Raw genomic sequence first — 213 nt, 5'->3', positions numbered from 1 at the left:
CAAGTGGAATGCGGGGAGGCATCTTTCATCCTTGGACACAAGGTCATACACTCACTTTCCCCTCCTATTTCGCTTAGCTCCAAATCTCCTATTCCACATATCCGCCCCTTCGGATTTGTATGACACCGCGGACGGTGTCTCGTTCAAGTCTGGGGGGGTGCGCATCTAACATCGCTTCAAGTCCCTCTTAGAGTGCATTCATACATTCACTTG

The sequence above is a fragment of the Tarenaya hassleriana genome, unplaced genomic scaffold (genome assembly GCF_000463585.1).
Source record: "Tarenaya hassleriana unplaced genomic scaffold, ASM46358v1 Cleome104, whole genome shotgun sequence".
NCBI classification, from domain to species: Eukaryota; Viridiplantae; Streptophyta; class Magnoliopsida; order Brassicales; family Cleomaceae; genus Tarenaya; species Tarenaya hassleriana.
Note: the sequence above shows the minus strand (reverse complement) of the source record.